This window comes from Peromyscus eremicus, chromosome 7 (assembly GCF_949786415.1).
Source record: "Peromyscus eremicus chromosome 7, PerEre_H2_v1, whole genome shotgun sequence".
Taxonomy (NCBI): Eukaryota; Metazoa; Chordata; class Mammalia; order Rodentia; family Cricetidae; genus Peromyscus; species Peromyscus eremicus.
The window spans coordinates 19,929,252-19,948,794 of record NC_081422.1 but is presented as its reverse complement, the minus strand read 5'-3'; the positions used below and the strand labels follow the sequence as shown (position 1 = coordinate 19,948,794).

The 19,543-nt window shown below is 40.5% G+C and overlaps 1 pseudogene; it reads right to left on the bottom strand.

The window, feature by feature from the left end:
* Positions 1 to 1,303: 1,303 nt before the first annotated feature.
* Positions 1,304 to 9,415, bottom strand: LOC131914645 (protein FAM229B-like; annotated as a pseudogene).
* Positions 9,416 to 19,543: the final 10,128 nt, after the last annotated feature.

Genomic DNA, 19,543 nt, shown 5'->3' with positions numbered 1-19,543 from the left:
GTGAATTTGTGGACAGATAGGGAAGTGGATGAACAGGGCTCTCTAAGGCTGATGTAGATTTTGTGGGATTGAGTAATACAAAGATGGGCTATGATTAGCCACTTTATTGTTGGAGAGAAATATCATTTTGAAGGTCAGAGTACAAGTATACAAAATACTTTTTTTCACCAGAGAAAGTTCCCAGGGTTAATATTCAGAAGTCCAAACTCATGAGGTTCATGGAGATTCATAGCTGAAGAGGAGTTACAGGTTACCAGGAATGGCACAACAGCTATAGAGTTAGCCAAACATGGTACAGGAAGGCAAAGGTCTCTCAGCATCAGAAAACTGGGAGGGAGCATTAGAATCACACCCCGCACTCTCCACCTCACAGATTTTATCCCATGCCTCTTCCTTAGTCTCAAGTCTTTCTCACCCATAGCTGGAGACTGAGAGTGTTTCCACCTACTCCCGACAGTTGCGGCCTGACAGAGAGCTCTTGCTAATGTCTCCCAGGTTGAAATAACCCTTCTAGCTTTGACTCCAGGGTTAGGTGACTATGGAAGTGATTTTCCCTTCCTCAGTGATTCACGTGGGCTTAACCAATAGAAGGAAATGGAAGGAAGCTGCCAGGTGGGAAAGGGAGAGAGGACTTCCTGTTGGCATCCTTTTCCCTTTCATTTCAACTTTAGTCTGGCAATGATGCTCACCCTGCTGATGACAGTAGGTACCCAGTTTGGTTAAAACTAGCCCCATGGTATCCTCTTCTGGACAGCTGTGACAGCAGAGTTGTCCTGTGCCTGAGGGTGTGCTCTACAAACTGTCTCTTGAGAGGCCCCAAAGCTGAAGCTATACAGCTGGACCATCAGGCAGTCAGTGCCCTTTTCTGAGAGAGCTCTTCTCTGTTCCTGAGGACGCTGTCTTTAAGCATCTAGTAATCCCCGCCATTTCTCTTTGTCCTCTCAACTGGGATAAACTGCTTCTCCTTGTAATTGCAACTTCTGAAACGGCAGCAACCCACAATCCAGATGCTCTTTTCTTAAGAACAGAAACATATTCTTTTGTTTTTTAAACACAATTATTTATTGATCTTTGGGAATTGCACATCATGCACCCCAATCCTGCTAACTTCCCAGTCCCTCCATATCTGCCCCTCACCCCTGCAGAGTGCCTATTTTCTCCTGCCTACTATTGGCCATTCAGCTTTTTATTAAGCCAATCACAAGGTGCCTTTGGCAGAGACACATCTTTACAGTGTACAAAAAGATTATCCCACAACACTGGTTCGTTTTATTTGACCCAGTCAGCCCTTGATAGAGAAGACTTAGTGATGCTGTTTGGGATGCATTTGCTTGCTGCTTTATGCAGGTGACTTCTTCATTGTTGCATACACCACGATGGGTGCATATAGACCACGATGGGTGCATATAGACCACGATGGGTGCATATAGACCACAATGGGTGCATATAGACCACGATGGGTGCATATAGACCATGATGGGAACTGGAATTGTTATAGGATAATGACTTCCAGAGCATCTTTGGAGTTGCCTGTCAGGTGTAATCTCCTCCCCACTATAGGCAGCACTGGAGCTCAGCCCAATTCTAGCTCAACTGAAGAATCTCCTTCTTCCACTGGAAACCTCCTTGACTCAGTCCCACACTGAAAACGCAGAATCCACTGAAATCCAAAATAGGCTAAGTCTGATTCCTGTAGAGACAAATAAACAATTGCTTTTATTACTTTCCAGAGAAGGCTAGTCTTGCCAGAGGAGTAGTGATCAAATGTTCCTGTGACACCCAGAAATTATGACATCAGAATATTCATTCACATAACTTACTGCCTGCTCTGTTTTCTTTCTCTTACAAGGTTTATCTACTACTAGACTTTATTCATTTGTCCAACAGTTTTTTTTTTTCTGGAGAATCCATCACTGCCCATTGTTTTGATGTGTGAAAATATACATAATGAAAAACTTACTAGGGGAATTGTTCATTGATATTAGTTAAGTTCAGGGTATGCAGCCCCACCCATTAAAGGAGAATTTCCCATGTCACCATCCCTCAGCCCTTATAAGTACATTTTTCTTTTGTCTTTATGACTTAACTGCTCCAAGTCAATACTTAGAACATCTGCCTATCAGTGACTATTTTACTTAGCATCCTGTTGTAGAATGTGTTAAGATTTCTTTCCTTTTTAAAAAGCTGACAACTAGTCCATTGCATGACTACATCGTATTTTATTTATTCCTTTGTGGACAGATATATGATCTGCTTACATGTTTGAACCATAATGAATGATGCATTATAATCATGAGTACATGAATGTGTTTTCAAGACCTATTTTCTATTTATTCGGATATAAATACAGAAGTGCCTTGTAGAATTGGATGGCAATTTTGTTTATTATTGTGTGAGGAACTACCATATTGCTTTCCATAGTAAATGAGTCTTTTTGTTCTCCCACTACAGCACACATGGTGGCAATTTCTCCAGATCTTCTTTACACTTTGTTATATCTGTTTTGTGTTGTTTTATGGTAAACATTCTAATGGGCATGAGATGATATCTTATTGTCATTATTAGTGATGCTGAAACATATTTTCATGTGCTTATCAAAAATTTTTGCATTGTTTTTGGAAATAGCCTATGCAGATCCCTTTCCCAGTATTCAATCCAATTGCTAAACTATTAGTGACTTTAGAAGTTCTCTGTACACTCTGGATTATTTATACTTTATCCAAATATATTACTTAAGTGTCTTCTGTCATCTGTCATCCTTTTTTTTTCCCAGATGACACCACATTCTAATGAATACCAGCTTTAATTATCACCAAGTGTTAATGTTTATTTTGTTGCTGGGGCCATTGGTGTCACAGTCAAAATGTCTTTTCCAAATCTGATGAGGAACTTAGCTCTGATGTTTATTCTAAGTTTTGTTATGTCAGATATTAAATCCATTTGTGCAGATTTGTGAACCAAGGGCTATCCCTGAGCACTCAGATCTCTTTCCCGCACTATTGTTGGGAAGAGAGTTCTTTTCCAATTGAATATACTTGGCAACCTTTTTAAAAAAGATCTTTTGATCAAAGAGAAGAAATCGTATTTCTGGGATCCATTTCATTGTCTGCATGTCTGTTTTCATGCCACACCAACACAGTTTGGATTATTGTTATTTTTATGAAGTGTTAAGATCAGAAAGCATGAATCTTCTGGCTTTGTGCTACTTTCTCGAGACTGTCTTGGCACAGGCTTCCTCTTCTGCTGCTTGGCTCTGACCCTAGGCTTTGACGTATTGTCTTTTCGTGGTCATTCATCTCTCAGTGTTTTCTGATGTTCTTTGTGATTTATTCTTTGAGACATGGCTATGTAGGAGCATGTTATTTAACATCCAAAACTTGTAAATTTACAATTTTTCTTTTATTACCTATGTCTATATTCATTGTGTTGTCTTTGGGAAAGATACTTTAATTTGTGGCCTAACAGATGTTGTATCCTAAAAAAATGTCCTGTGTGCACTGCAGAAAAGTATATATACTGTTAAAATTTATATGTCATTATTGAATTGCCTTCAGAGAATATCTGTTAGGTCTTGTTGACAGACTGTTGTTTTTTTTTAAATTTTTAAAATAAAATACAATTGCATCATCTCCCTTCATTCTCTTTACTTCTTCAACTCCTCCCAGGCCTCCCCTCCCTGTCATGAAAGTAACACAGGACCAGATTCAGCATGTTGTAGCTGTATATATAAAACAGTAACAATTGAAAAAAAAGATGTCACTATGTTGTTTATTTTATTTATTCCTGTATGGACAGACACGTGGGTTACTTACATGTTTGCTATAAACATGAATACACAGTGTCTTCTCAAGACCTACTTTCTATTTATTGGGGTAGAAATACAGAAGTGCCTTGAAGACTTGGATGGTTTCCTCCAAGAACATGAAGGTAACACCCTGTTGCTTGAGACACTGCACATTTCAGACACAGAATTAGAGGAATTGAGTTGGAACTGACTTAGAAGCCTCCTCTTTGAAGACTAACTCCCATAGATTTATATGCAAGCTGACTAGGGAGAAAAACAATTAACAATCCTACCTACCTGTAAAGTCTATGGGACATAACAAATACCAGCCTACCAGCATATCCCCAATGGTGTTAGAGTGGCATTTATATCTTGGTAACTAACAACTGTCTAATTGGACTTGGGGTTCACACAATAAGAGGGATTTCATGTCTGGTACTGTAATGCTCATCAACTACCACAACCAGTGGTTGATGAGGTCATGGACCCTAGAAGAGAAACTATAGCTGCCCTGACTTAAACCAGTACAATGTCTCTCTTCATTCTAAATATTTATTTTTATACTCACAAATAAATGTAACTCTCATTTTTCATTAAAGAAGCTTCTCTTTCCAGTCGACAGAAACTATTAGAGAAATCTGTAATAGGCTAAAACACAGAGAGCAAAAAGTGTGGCATCCCCAACCTCAAATAATACACTTACAACAAACTCCCCTACCCAAGGGAATGCTGTAAAAGAAGGGGTGGGAAACAGTAGGAACCAGAGGGTCAGGACATCTGTGGAAAAATGGCGTCTTCTAGCTATGATGGGGCTGTGACTCGGGAAATCTAAAACCTATATTGTCCTCTTGAAGATACCCCTATCTCTTTGGCTCTCTTCCTTTCCCTTTGATTTCTTCTTTATTTGATTGGGTGGTTTCTATATCTTCTCTTCAAGTTTAATGATTCCTTCTTCTGCTTTTAAATCATTCTATAATTTAAAAATTTTCAGTTCTTGTACTTTCTGGCTCTGAGGTGTTTGTTTTCATCTCAAGTTTATTATTTTATTAGGGGCTCCAGTTTGGTAATGAATTGTTCTTTTGTTTTCTCCACATCTTCCATTAGTTCTTTGCATGGTTTTAACAGCTTTCTAAAACTTTTCCCCAGTAGGTCCTCCATAAAGTCTTTGTCAGGAACTGTGTCTCTTCACTCACTTTTTATGTTGAGTGTTCCACAATTTGAGCGTATGTGCCTTCACATACTTTGTCTATTTTTACATTGGGATCCCTAAATCTAATAATTCTATGACTGCAGAAATCATATTCTCCCCCTTTCTACTTTATTGTTGTTTTTTTTTGTTTTTGTTTTTTGTTTTTTGTTTTGCTATGGCTGTTGTTAATTACTCTTTCAGTAATTTTTGAAGGCTGATTACTAATTAAAGATTAGCCTTAAGTGCAAATTTAAGTCTTCTGAAATCTTTCCTGGGAATGCATGATCACTTTCTAATTTTCTCCTTATAAACTTGTGGTTTTTAAAATATCTAAGTATTTAATGTCTGTTTCTAAGAATGGAAAAATGCAAAACTAAAGAGATTACAAAAAAAGAGAGCATTGGGTCTCTTGGTCCCCTGTAAATCACTTTAAGCTAGAGAGCAGGGCCTTGTACCCACTGAGGAGGCACAGCATTTGGCACAAACACTTCCCTGCACACCTCTCTAAGCAGAGCATTCATCATTGGATCTCTGGTGTTCAGAGTACTTGTTTCCAACATGATGCTACAGGCATTGTGCAAACTGCTCAGAGGCATGTGTTGAGTCCTCTGCATGGGGCTGGGGATGGGATGAGGAGGCACATAGCTAGCTGCTGTTGTGCAAAGAACTGAAGTTGATCAAAATTAGGCACACTTTACAGACCAAGCTCTTCTCTAAAGTTGCAAGACTTCAAAGACTCTCAAGTCTCAAGGCAGAAACATCAGACAGAATCTGCCATGACAATCTTCAATGTGGGAGAAGAGAAGCCTGCTGATTCCTGTTTTAGTCTATCCCAAATTACTCTCATCTGTGTCTTAAAAAAAAAAAAACTTTATTTACTATACTCTTCATGATTCTTTTATCTCCCAGTTTGGGATAATGTCTTAATATTTTTGTCCAATTACAAATTCCAGTATAAAAACATAATTAACCATCTGTAGCCACCATTACCTTTCAATGTCATTCTGCCAATCATCTGTAAATAACTGCTCTTCATGTGTTTTATTTCTTTCTCATAAAAACAAGTTTTCCCTGATTCTGAAAATTATAAACACAATTGCTACCATCTATCATCCATTGACTTTTATTTTTGTGGGATTTTTAAATTTATTTATTTTTGTTGGGAAATTTTGCAAGTTTTCATTGGTTTTGTAGATTTAATACTCATGATGAGATAGCGTGCTTATTTTTCCTGTATTAATGTTTGGGGTAGACACAGCTAGGTATGCTTAAATATTTGCTCAAATATGCTGTCCAGAACAAAGGGAAAACACAATATTCATGCTGTATCTTTTTCGTTCTGTGAGGCAGGGGGTACGTTGCTGGTGGATTGTGAGGAAATACTGCAGGGGAGCTTTTGTAGGCACAGAGAACATCTTTGCTTGTCCTCTTTCCCTTGTGTATACTGCAGACAGAAGTTATTTGTGGCTGGCTGTTTAGTCCTTCTCTAAGAGGTATCAGGAATACCCTGGAGTCAGCTTTCAGACACTCTTCCTATGTGCCCAGAATGTTCATTTCCAGAGACCACTCACAGCTTTGAATTTGACCTAATGTTTGCTCTCTGGGCTTCTTCAGCCTGAGATCCTGCTACTCTGCTGATCCCAGAATCTATGATGAAACTTCTAGGCTGAATCTCCCATTTAAGGCCAGCGGATTTCCTCCCTAAGGCTATAAATGCTCTTTATTTTCTTTAGCTTTAAAGTCCCACACCTTTCCTCCTAATCACATTGTAACTGTTCAATGAGTGCAGTTCAGTTATCTTGCAGAGCATTCCCCAAAGTTCTGTATTTGTCCGGTTATTTTATTACAGCATTATTTCTGTGCTTATATGTCCTTTAAATTGGAAAGTGGGTTTAGAAGGTTGATATGTTAGACAATATGGGTAAGACTAGTCATGGCTGATGCTAAACCTATAATAGAGAATTACATTAGGAGTCCTGTCCTATCAGGGTGGTAAATGATTCTTGCTAACTTCAAACATTCTAAGATGGATGCAACCACATCTCTCCATTATAATGATGGCTCTCCCTCTTTCATTCAGGAAAGACAATCATGCTATACATTAGGAAGGAAGGCTTTCTATGACCCTGACTTCCTTACATTTTTACATTCATTCAGAAAACATGTTTCATTGATTTTATACTGAGTGGTGAAAAGCAGAGACTGTATGATTTCACCATCCCATCTCCATCTCTTACTAGATAGCATTGTGAATAGAAGAATGTCTGTCTTTCCTTTCTAGTTCAGCCATTTTTTATGTGGCGGTCAGGGGAAGGTGACATCACTAAGGATAGGATGCCATAGCTTCCAGGTTCTGTTGATGTTGCGGGAAGAAAATAAGCATTATAACTAGCTACTAGTTTTCCATCACTTTTTTGTATAATTTTTTACTAGTGTAACTTTTATACTGAGAGTTTCTTCTCTAAAAGCACTAATGTGTTTGTTTGTTTGTTTGTTTGAGCCCATGATGTTTTGGAGATTTCAGTCCATGGTCAGCTGGTCCTGTTGCTTTGAACTTGAGATGAGACAACTCATCCAGACAGGAACATGGGACAGCCAAGCCACTCACCACAGCAACTGTCATAACGGGAAGATGAAGCAACTGAAGTTCTACAATCCACCTGAAAGCACATCCTCAGGACCTAAGGAACTCTTGCAGGTCTCCAGCTACTAGATAGAGGGTTGGTTCACTAGCCTAGAATTGCAGACTAAGCTTTTGCATTTGGACATTTGGAGGCACTCAGCCCCGAAATGCAGCAATATTGTACAGGGCACTGCTGTGGGATGATCTGTATGTCAAGTGTGTTGCTGATTGGTCAATAAATAAATCACTCATTGGCCAGTGGCCAGGCAGGAAGTATAGGCAGGACAAGGAGGAGAATAAAACTGGGAAGTGGAAGGCTGAGTCAGGGACACTGCCAGCCACCACCAGGACAAGCAGCATGTGAAGATGCCGGTAAGCCACGAGCCACGTGGCAAGGTATAGATTAATAGAAATGGGTTAATTTAAGACATAAGAACAGTTAGCAAGAAGCCTGGCATGGCCATACAGTTTGTAAGCAATATAAGTCTCTGTGTTTAGTTGGTTGGGTCTGAGCGGCTGTGGGACTGGAGGGTGAGAGAGATTTGTCCTGACTGTGGGCCAGGCAGGAAAACTCTAGCTACAGGGTACGATAACTGGACAGCCAGAGTTCTGGTCCACAGCTTGCTTGAAACAGTTCCTTCCATGAACTCTCTTGTTATTAATTAAATATATAAATCCATATATGTTTGTGTGTGTGTGTTCATTTCTGCTTGTATTCAGCTTTATACATTGTTTTTTCCTTACAGTTAATTTTCTTTTAAATATAAGAAAAATGAGCTTATTATTTGAAGGTCAGAATATCAGAAAACACATTATCAAATTACTTCTAAAAATAACCATTTTTATGTTTCAAGTTCATCATTTCTGTTTTATTTGGCAAATAAAAACATAGATTTAATTATTTTTCTTAAAATCATTAGTATGTTAATTCCTTTTCTTTCCTGCACAAATTTTTTTTGTTTTGTTTTGCTTTGTTTTTCAAGACAGGATTTCTCTGTGTAGTTTTAGTGCCTGTCCTAGATCTTGCTCTCTAGGCCAGGCTGGCCTGGAACTCACAGAGATCCACCTGGTTCTGCCTCCCGAGTACTGGGATTAAAGGCATACACCACCACTGGCGGTTTCCTGCACAAAAATTTACACAGCAAGCACCCCCTATAACATTGCCCTTTAAAGAGTATCCTAAGAACCATTTGTGCTGGTTCTCAGAAATAACCTCCTGTTTCATAGATGCATCCTGGTCCTTTTGTGAATATGCTCCAGCTTCTCCCTAATGAAAATTTACTTTTCATGTAACACTACAACTCATAATCAATATACTTTTCCGTATTTTTAAGTTGATTTTCAAAGTAGATTTCTTGGAGTGGGATAGCTGAGTTCAAAGATCAAGTTTAGGCTGCTAAATATCCCTCAATTCTCTCCAGTTGGCTTTAAGTGTCCTGGAGTTCTTACTTTTCTATGGACTCTGCCATTTTATTATCATCAGAATAATTCCCCCCCCCTTGGGTATCGTCCTCAGTGATTGACTTGATAAATTTTAATACAAGATACTAATGTTTGAGACAGATAATCTGACACAATTCCTGTTTTCAAGATCCCACAGTCTAACATGGAGAGTCACTCATCACTGGTCATGAGTCAGCATGACAAGTGATGTATTAATGATGCTTGAATGAGACGTTATAGGATTCTGTAGATGATGCAGCCAAGGAACTTTGGAATGCTTGGAAGAGGAATGATCTTTAAGATGTTTTACGTGGGCTGCAGGGATGGGGCCAAACTGATGAACAAATCTGTACCTCTGGATATCACAGGAGAGCATGGTGCACTGAGAGATGAGAGATGTCCATGAAGCAGATGCACTTGGTAAGTGTGATGTATGGCAAGACATGAAGATGGCAAATTCACCATAACAGGTCATGGGAGATATGGTACTTCCATTTGACACAGCAAGAAAAAAAAATGGAATGCAATTCATATCAAATTATGTTTTGGCTATATGCTGAAGGTACAGAGGTAAAAATACAAAATTAGAAGCTTATGCATGTACTTGGGACTATTAGGCTCTGTTTAGATGCACAAAGAACCAAAGAATCACAAAAATAAGACATGAAACACTCAATCCTCTCTATACCTACTTCTCTTTTTGGATTCTCTACTTTTAGGACACGGTGCAAGTCACAAACTTGGAATTTCCTTCACATCTCTTCCCACATCAAATGTATTACTGAGTCCTATGGGTTTTACCTTCAAGATGGATCTCAAAACAGCCCCTTTTTATTGTTCTTGTAACCAGGCCCTATTAGTCTCACTCTCTGGATACTTCCTACCCCTTGCTCCTATACACAGAAGCTAAGTGAACATCTTCCTCTCACACATGGTCACAGTGTTCATTCGCTGACCATATATATTATCCTGCTGTATTTGGGGTAAAGTCTGAGTCTTTTAACATATCTGTATGCACAAGGGATCTGGTTCTGCTCCAACATTGCACTTCGATTTCAGCACCTTTTTCTCCTAATTACCTTGGCTGGATTTCTTGCTGTTTCTGGCACACACGATCCTCTTTTCTATCCCCTAGGCTTGTGCCTCAACTCTGCTACCTGTGTGGAACGTATTTTATCCATGATATATTCTGATAGCTGCCCCTTCCACATCTCTCAAGTCTGCAGGTATGCATCACTTTGTGCAGATCTTCTTAATATCTAGTTTCTGTTGACTCCCATTTTTGCTTTCTCGGGGCAGCATGGACTTTTCCTACACACCTAACAGTCAAATCACTCCCTCACATCTACAGTGAAATAAGTCACACCTCTGTTATTTTCTCAACAACATACTCTGTAGGACCAAGTTCTCATTTGTAAACAGGGGGTTGTTTGGCTTGGAGAATAGGGAGAGGATTTTATTTCTTTGTGATATATGGTCACGTGGTCTCCTGTTAAGCAATGCTCTGCTGTGGGTTGCTCTTCACCAATGATTCATCCAAGAATGGGCAGCGGCTTTGTCCCCCCATCACCTGAGACTCAGTCACCAGTGTCCTGATATCAAGTCCTTGGAGGCTGATGTTTATACTATAAAGTTGCCACATTGTCTTCATAGCCGACAGGCTTCATACTTCAAGGACAATAACTTTAAAGAAAAAAGATAGCTCACCCAGATTTAGTGCTTTTAATATAGAAAAACTTGATAAGAAAAAATAATATAAAAAGTTCCTTAAGATTTTCACGTTATTCATCTTAATACTTTAGAGCCTTGGGTAAGCGAATTTACTATTGAAATTAACTGCACTTATTTCTCTTTGCTTCAGTTACTTACTTTAATATTTAAGGCACATAGTTAGCATGCAGTGCACTCCTATCATCTGGTATTTCTGTAGACTTTTTAAAACATAGACAGAACTCTGTCCCACTGTGTAGTTCAACCTTTCGGATGATTAGAGACCCCTCATGCAGGACACACAGTACTTTCTCTGAGGCAACGAGGGGGAAACTACCTGTATATTATCTTCCTTAGTGAGTCTGTGGTCTGCTGAATGATAGAGGCACAGGGAAACTCCTTTATTACATCACCAACATATCATCATCCAGGAAGGCAGCCTGTGATTAGGTGTAAATCATTTGGATAGTGTCCAATCTGTGTCTAGTATGAGCCTCATGAAGTTGGACAACAGTTAATTTTTGTGGACTTCTCTGTCAGTCCTATAGTTGCTCTGGCATGTGCTGGAGAGCCTTGGAATGTGTCCCCATGATAAGAAGGGCTTCTGTAACACCGCAGACATGCAGAGCAAGTCTTGTTAGATCAACTCCAGCCTGCTTAGCATCAACATAAAGCATAAAATGCTGGCCTCTGGCTGAGTTCCACCAGAAAACATGTATTCTCTTTGGTTTCTTCTTGCTTCATCCCTGGTATCCAAGCCTCACAGTTCTCCAAGCTACAGCCTCAGCACTATGGAAGACACAGTCATTGTCTGAGAGCCCTGCATCCTTCACAGCTATGACTAATGGTTCTGGTGGTGGTTATTTCTGTGCCATTGTAAGGACAATAACCAACAGAAACAGTTTGAGAGAGGGAAGCTTTACTTTGGCTCAGAACTTCTGAGGATTGTAGTTTGCCACAGTGGGGAACGTGTGACCAAGTACATGTGAAGGGAATTTGAGGTGGTTACTGTTCACATAGTGGAGGATCAGAAGCAGAGAGAGCAACTAGAAACAGAGGGATATAATTTTCAAAAGCCCACCTTCGGTGACCCACTTCTGCCATCAAGGATCCACTTCTTAAAGATTCCACAGCCTCCCCAAAAAGCACAACAGTCAGGGAACAAGTGCCTGCCTGTGGGTGATGCTTTCTATTCAAACCATAGCACTGCTGGTGCAAGGGTCTTATCTTACCACAGACTTTGAGGGAAAACATTTGATGGGGATTTGGAATCTGCTTTTCCTGGAGAGTTGTTTCCTACTGAGACACAATCCAGGATACAACTCTGTGTTCATTTCTTATTGCTGCAGTAACAAATTGCCACAGATTTGCCCATCTTGAAACTACTAAATGGATTATCCCTTCCTTGTGTGAGTCAGTGGACTGTGCATGGTGTTCTCTGCTCTGAGCCCACAAGGCTGGGTACGCGTGCTTGTGTCTTCCTGCAGACTCTGGGGTGAGTCTGCCCCAAAGTTAACCTAGATTCTTGGCCACATTCTGTTTCTAGCCATTGTAGAAATCAGTCCCCAGTCTCTTATTGCTGTCAACTAGGAACAGGGTCAGTAGCTCAAGGCTGCTCTCCTGCCTTTACCTATATGTGGTCCTGCCAATCTCTCTTTCAGCCAGATGCTGTTTATAAGGTGTCATGTGATTAGATTGAACCCTCCTAAGAAATCTCCATTTCAATGTCTGCAATGACAATCACACTCTGAAAAACCCTTTGTCATGAATGGTATCATATTAACATCACCCAGGCACAGGGTGTGAACATCCTTGCAGGCCTTTCTGTCTACCACAGGCTCTAGGTCCCTGTTGTCCTAGTTGATTGAAGGAATCCCTTTATAACAATAAAGGTTCTGGGCTTGGGTAAGAACTTTACATTCAGCATGCCCCTTGACCCTTACAACAATTCTGGAAACCAGATACGCTTATGTCCTCACTACCCAGAAGAAAGGTGGGATCAATAACCAAAAAGTTTAGGTTAGTAATCATGATAGTACATGATGCTGTGGGGTCCTCTGTGCAGGTTGCCTCAGTCTCCAGCAGGAGATTGAGCTAAGACTGTTTGCAAAGTGTTGTTGGTGGCAGTCGCACCCAGAGGAAGGCAACTGCACCAGGCAGAGAAGCCAGGTGACTTAGGAGAGTGAGATCATGAGAGGCTAACTGAAGTGGAGGAGATGTGCTTGAGAACTGGTGGAGGCGTCTTAGCACTGCGCCAGGGAACGGAAAGTATTTGTTAGAGCAAGCCCTTAACAAAGGGCGTTGTAGAGAGGCTAGTGACATGAAATAGAGACCTAAATAAGTCTGTCTGCCTTTCTGTCACTCTGTCTCTGTTTCTGTCTCTCTCTCACTGTGTCTGTCTGTCTCTGTCTCTGTCTGTGTGTGTGTGTGTGTCTGTCTGTCTCTCTGTCTCTCTCTTGTTCAGGTGACTCACCAGGTTAGCCAAATTATCTAGAACTAATCACATGGCAGCCCTCTCCACTTAAGCATTGCCCTTCCCTTCCTGGTGAGTGTTTAGGGAGTTCCCAGACACAAGCAGGAGCCATGCAAACACTTAAACCTGGCTGGCCTTACATAAGACATACTCCAATGTGAGCGTTGATGAGAACACTTGTATCTGTGGCCTGACTACATCCTGGAACTGCCCTCACACTAAGTATTCTAAATTTATCATTTCATGACATCTACAGTGACTATTTTTTATGTTATATCTAGAAAAAATGTACGTCATATTCATTTGTCCACTAGTTACATCAGCATAATGTATGTTTTATGATAATTCATTAACTCTTTGAGAGTAAAAAAATAAGTGAAAGACTAGGTATGGTGGTATAGTCCTGAAACTCCAGCACTCAGGAGGCTGAGATAGGGGGATCACAAGTATAAGGTAAACCTTGGACACATAGTAAGACCTTATCTCAATAATTAAAACCTAAAAATAGTCTTTTTTTTTTTTTTTTTTTTTTAAGAGAAAATGAACTGTATGTACCTGCTGGTTCTGGAGCCATTGGAGCAGACTGGATACTACTTCCTGTTCCATGCTGAATATCAGCCTAGCATGGTGAGGGGGTCCCACCTCCCAAAACATGCAGCGTTTGTTCCTAAAGTAGACTTAATTAACACTCCATCATTGAATGACAAATATCAACTATTATCACAGTTTCTGAAACTTTTCAATGCCCCACTGAGGGTTGAATGCAGTGCTCTGGGACATGTTGGTGCAGCAGATGTTAACTACAGACCTGATTACCTAAAATATACTGACTGGTTTCATCCTTGTAGTCCTATAATTTGTTAAAAAAAAAAAAGTTATTACTTCTCTCCAATTTGGAGATGAAGACACCAAACTGAACACAAGGACCATGTCAGAGATGCAGAGTTAGTGGAGTCAGGGCATGATCTCAACTCTCTGCCTCTGAAGTCTGCATACCACCCCAGTAAGCAGGTTTGGAAAGAGGGGAACTAGGATCTGCTTCTAAGATCTGCATGGTCTCAGACTAGCTGGTTGACCTCCACGGGCCCTATTGTCCTTTTCTGATACAGGAGAATAATAATGTTGTCTTAAGAACTAAATAAGACAAAGTACACCAAGACCCGGGCCCAGTAGTGTGCACCAAGTCTTCATTTGAAACTAGTGTAATTTTGCAGAGGGATTTGCTTTTCCATTGTTTCCCTTTATTACATGGTCCCCAGGAGAATGCTATGAGATACAAGCCAGCTTGAAGAAGCAGAGTCCAGAGATAATTCAGAGGACAGTGTAGCAAGGCTGTGAATAATGACTCAAACCACCCACCCTTAGTGGCTAAGTCTCCCTGGGATGCATACCTTTGATGCCTTATTCCTCGCTGAGGCCTTCAGAAAAAACAGAAACTGTGAGTCTAGGAGGAAAGTACTCCCTGCCAAAACATGATATGATTCTGAAGAACTGATAAGAAAATAACAAACATTTTAATACAAAACATTATTTTTCTAAATAGTCCTACAATTCACATGGAAACACAAAAGACCCCAAGTAGCCGAAGCAATCTGGAACACAAAGGGACAAAGCTGAGGAACCACAATAACTGATTTAAAGGAATCCCATGGAGCCAGGGAAGCCAAACAGCAGGTTCTGGCATATAATAGACACAGAAACCCACAGAACAGATCAAAGATCTCAGAAGCGGAAGCGCACCTCAGACAGCTAATTTTGGGAAAGACACCAGAAACACCGTGAACAAAGGAGAGCCTCCTGAATAGAGAGCGCTCCAAAAGCTCAATATCCACATGCAGGAGATTAAAAATTGGTCCCCCATGTATGACCTGACTCTCTACAAAACCTACTCAAATCTGTCAAAGATCTTAATAAGAACCAAGACTGTGAGATGATGGGAAGGAAACACAGGAGAGATATTTCAAAACATTGGATCTGCATAGCATCGGGAACCAGGAAGCTTGGTTGAGGCAATGAATCTATACTTTTCCTAATTCTCGCTCCTCAGGCAAATGATGGCAGTTGATCATCTACTTGTCACACCCAGTCTCAAGATGTGTTATGAAAATGAGAGGCAAAGCAGAGGCCTGCACTGTGACATTTCTGTTTTGTCAGGTAAGGGAGACTCTAGCTCTTCTTAATCTCCCTTTTCTTACTATTGCAAGAAATATAAGGCTTTAAAATTCTCTTATCACCATACAACAATTGTCCATATAAACAGGTTCATCGTAGTTCATTTCATTACATGTATACAGTGTGCAATCAGGAAATCCCCCCTTCTTTGCCTCTCCTCTTGTCTGTTGCCTGCCTAACCTACTGTCTACAGCTTGCATGTATGTCATTCTGTGTCTGCCTTATTTCATATAACATAACATGCTACTATGCTGTTGGGTAGCTCAAAACACACAGAAACATAGTGAAAATAGAGACAGTTATGCATCAGAGTCACAGGCTTCAGCAGAGGAATGAAGCCAGTCATCAGAGTGGAAAGACAGCCTTTGGATGGAGAAGTGAGGAGCACACACTCATTAGCAAGAGCATATCCAGGATATATGGGGGGCTGAAAACTGTAACAGCAAAAACTAAGTAATGTAACTTTAAAATGGTCAAAGGATGTGAATAGACAGTTCTCAAAAGAAGTAAAAATGGCCAACAAATAAAAAAAAACTGCTTAACATTATTAGCTGTTGGGGAAATGCAAATCTAAACTGTAATGAGATGTACACTCATGCTAGCTAGCATGGCCACTATCAAAACAAACAATAGACATACCATGAAAGTCACAAAAATGGACAAGAGCGAGTGAGGATGTGGAGCAGAGTTCTACACACTGCTGGCAACAATGTAAGTTATGACAGGTATTATGGAATTCCTCAGAAAAACAAAAACCCACCTACCATCTTATATAACTGCCTGTTTCTAGTATATCCAAAATAAATGAAATCAATATACCAAGGAGATACTTATGTGACCTTGTTTATTATAGCATCAATCATAGTAGCCACAATGTGTAATCAACCTGGGTATCATCAACAGATAAATAAAGGAAATGTGGTACAAATGCACAGGCAGACTATTATTCATTCATAAGGAATGAAGGCCTGCCATTTGTAGAAAATGGAATGGCATGGTAACATGTTATGTTACATGAAATAAGGCAGACACAGACTGACATACATGCAAGCTATGGACAGTAGGTTAGGTGTAGACAGACAAGACCAGAGGCAAAGGGAGGTGGGATTTCCCGATTGCACACTGCACATGTGTAATGAAATACCACGATGAACCCATTTATATGGACAATTGCTGAATGGTAATTTTTAAAAAGTTAAAGCTTTGTATTTCTTGTGATAGTAAGAAAAGGTAGATTTTTAAAAAGCCAGAATCTCCCTTACCTGACAAAACAGAAATTTCACCTCTGCATTGCCTCTCCTTTTCACAATAAGTTAAGATAAAAAAGAGTCTTCTAATTAAACCATCAAGACCTAAGGAGACAATCCTTCCTACACATTATTTTTGTTCCAAAGTCTCAGACACTCTCATTTGTAACCTCCAGGTGAGTAAAATTCATTTCTGCCACAGCTACTCATCTCCTCGGGCAGCCAGGTTCACAGCATGCACAGTAAACTCTGCCCTCTGAGCTAGACCTGCAGTCCTGGGCTTTGTTCCTACGTGGAGCACAACGCGCTGCTTCAGGTCTTGGTTGCTAGCCATGGGTTTTTTCTCTTTGCTGGAAGATGGACAGTGAAGTGAAGGCAGGCATCAAACCCTGCAGTCCTGCCACTGAGCTGTGAGTGCTCTCCAGTGCTCCCTTCCCTGGGACTCTTACAAGGAGAGAACCTTGTCATTGGGAGGGTGGGATAGTTTGCCGACACAAGCCTGATGCCTATGTTGACAAGCTGCTGAGTTTTTTCGACTTCAGAGCAGTCCTACTCTCTCCTCGCCTCTAAGCTCTTGCCCAGGAATTCTTGTATCCAGTATCAGTTAACAAAAACTAGTTATTTGTTGGTCTTGGAGAAAACAGGCAAGCTTTATAAGGGAAGTCAATGCTTATTGTAACAACAACAACAAAAAGTATCGTGGGCAAAGCAAGTGCAGGCATCTCACAGGCTCTGCTTTCTTCAAAAAAAGGTTCATCTCTCCTGCCGTGAGCATAGATTTCGCTTATGCCCGTTTACTGGTGTAACCCAACAGCGACATGGAAATTGGCTCTAGAAAGTTTATCTTGACATGCTTGTGCACGAGTCATACAGTGTGGTGGTATTGTGTTCCCCAAAATATTGTGTAACCTAATAAACTTATCTGGGGTCAGAGAACAGAAAAGCCACAATATTAAACATAGAGGTTAGGCAGTGGTAGCACACGCCTTTAATCCTAGCATTCCAGAGACAAATCCCTCTGGATCTCTGTGAGTTCAAGGCCACATTGGAAACAGCCAGGCATGGTGACTCACGCCTTTAATCCCAGAAAGCAGCCTTTAATCCCAGGGAGTGGTGGTAGAAAGCAGAAAAGTTTTATAAGGCGTTGAGGACCAGAAAGAAGAAGCATTAGGCTGGTTAAGCATTTGGCCTGGTTAAGCATTTTGGCTGGTTAAGCATTTAGGCTTCTTGCAGCAGTTCAGCTGAGAGCCATTGGGATGAGGACACAGAGGCTTCCAGTCTGAGGAAACAGGACCAGCTGAGGAATTGGCAAGGTGAGATAGCTGTGGCTTGTTCTGTCTCTCTGATCTACCAGCATTGACCCCAATATCTGGTTTAGGTTTGATTTTATTAATAAGACTCTCTAAGATTCCTGCTACAATACAGAGTGCAGGCAGATCCCTCTGTGTTAGTGCCATGGGATGGATGCTGTTGGGATCTTCTACAGTCACAAGAACATTTAGAGGATTAACATCAGTCAAATTAATGACTAAATCCAAATTATCCCTCTGAATAATGTGCTACAGAATAGACTGTCTCCAACTATCTTTTCCAAGGGTTTTATCCTACAATATTGTTTCAGTTTCTTCCATTATCTGGGAAGTGCCGCTTGAAGACTAAATAAAGCCTAAACAGTTTAATAACTGAGAGAACTCTAGGCCTTGATAGCCAACGTTGACAGAAGGAAAGAAGGCTGGAGTATTATAAAGTTGCTGTTCTCTTTTGTAATAAGTTCAATTGGGAAAAGTGAATTGTCCAGGTTCAGGTATTTAAGGATGGCTGGACCCTGCAGCTAGGATATTTGGCCAAGACTTGGCAGCCCTGGCTCACAGGTGGCAGGGGAGGCTGTATTCCAGTAACAGGAGTGGTAGTGTTATCTGCAACAAGGTTCTTGGTGTGCTAGGCACCACACAGGTCCTTATAATGACACTTCATTGAATTAGTACACAGCCCTATGAGGAAGCCATGAGAATCACTTTTTGTTTGTTTGTTTGTTTGTTTTTATAGACTAGGCTATTGGAACAGAGAGAACCTTAAAATGTACTCATGGTCACAGTGCTGGAAAATTATACAAGGCTGGGTAATCCTCAACCCTAGTTTCATAATAACCTTCCAGATAGTTAGAAAAAAACAAACATTCTGTGCTTATTTTTAGAAAGCAGTTGGAGTGGTGGAAGCCCGATCTGAGAATGTGTGTTAAAAGTGGTTGACAACCAGCCATCATTTGCCTGAGGAGCAAGAATTAGGAAAACTATAGATGTATTGCCTCAACCAAGCTTCCTGTTTCCTGACGCTGCCTAATTTCAATTGACTTATACTTCCATTAGATATGTTAAGTGCTCTTATTCTCTCTGCTAATGAGGTTATGTTCAATTCAGCCCTTTTATTTATTTTACAAATAATTATTAGGTAGGTACAGTATATCTTGACTACTGAGATTTTAAAAACGTCCTCATTCTGAACAACCATCCAGGCGACTGGGAAGAGCTTGAGAGGTAGGAGATGTGGTACAGTGAAATATTGGACAGGGTTACTTTCTTTCAATTAAAAAATAGTGGAGCACAGCAATCGTGCCAGCCATGGGCAAGCATGGTAATGGGTAAGAATGTGACAGCCATTAGATGTTCAGTCCAACTGGCAAGATGACCTATTATTACATGTCAAAATGTCACATGATAAACCTGCAATTGTTATGAATGAAAGTGATGCTGACAGGATGAGGAGAAGCCTGCAACCACTGCAAGGAGGAGAGTTTCAGGAGAGCAGGCTTTCAAAGCTTGGTCTCAGGTAAAGCCGGCAGGGCCATGTGACTTCAGAGTGCACACATGTGCAGTCACTACTGCCACTTTTGTTGCTGATTACT